Source organism: Zerene cesonia, unplaced genomic scaffold, assembly GCF_012273895.1.
Source record: "Zerene cesonia ecotype Mississippi unplaced genomic scaffold, Zerene_cesonia_1.1 Zces_u006, whole genome shotgun sequence".
Lineage (NCBI taxonomy): Eukaryota > Metazoa > Arthropoda > Insecta > Lepidoptera > Pieridae > Zerene > Zerene cesonia.
This window is the reverse complement of record NW_024045136.1, coordinates 1,056,405-1,057,031: the sequence shown is the minus strand read 5'-3', so window position 1 is coordinate 1,057,031 and position 627 is coordinate 1,056,405. Positions and strand designations below refer to the sequence as shown.

The window sequence follows — 627 nt, the reverse complement described above, 5'->3', positions numbered from 1 at the left end:
GACAAAATATATCAAGCAAACCAGCGGTCCGCCCCGGTTTCGCCCGTGGTACTTATATAATATAGCGTATCTATCTCCTATCGTATCCTTTCTCAATAAATGTGCTATCAAACACTGAAAGAATTTCTCAAATCGAACCGGACTAGTTCCTGCGATTAGCGCGTCCAACCAAACAAACAAACCGTTCAGCTTTAGAATATCAGTATAGATGCGAAATCATCACGGCCATGGGGATTTCCTTCGACTGCGCGGGCCAAGACGCGACCCAGACACATGATTGGCCTAGCCTTTTAATAAAACGGCTAGTAAGCGACATAAGGACTATTAGCTTGTTGTATACACACACCCACACCTACATATAATAATTATAATAATACACTTTATTTAGCACCAATTTAAACAATAATATATAAAAAGGTAAACAAATGAAGATAAAAAACATAACATGGAGCCAAAAATGGCGGCCTTATCGCTACTAAGCGATTTCTACCAGACAACCTATGGGTAGGATTTTTAAATATACAAAAGGATAGACATTGGTGGAGCAGCTATTATAATTTATTAATATTAATATTTAAAACATATATTTAATCATTTTATAAATACATACATAATTACCAATACACA

At 35.9% G+C, this 627-nt stretch overlaps 1 protein-coding gene across 1 annotated transcript in view; it reads right to left on the bottom strand.

The window, feature by feature from the left end:
- LOC119838883 (zinc finger protein 672-like) overlaps nucleotides 1–627 on the bottom strand; it is a 13,438-nt gene that overhangs the window by 2,120 nt on the left and 10,691 nt on the right. The window lies entirely within an intron of this gene.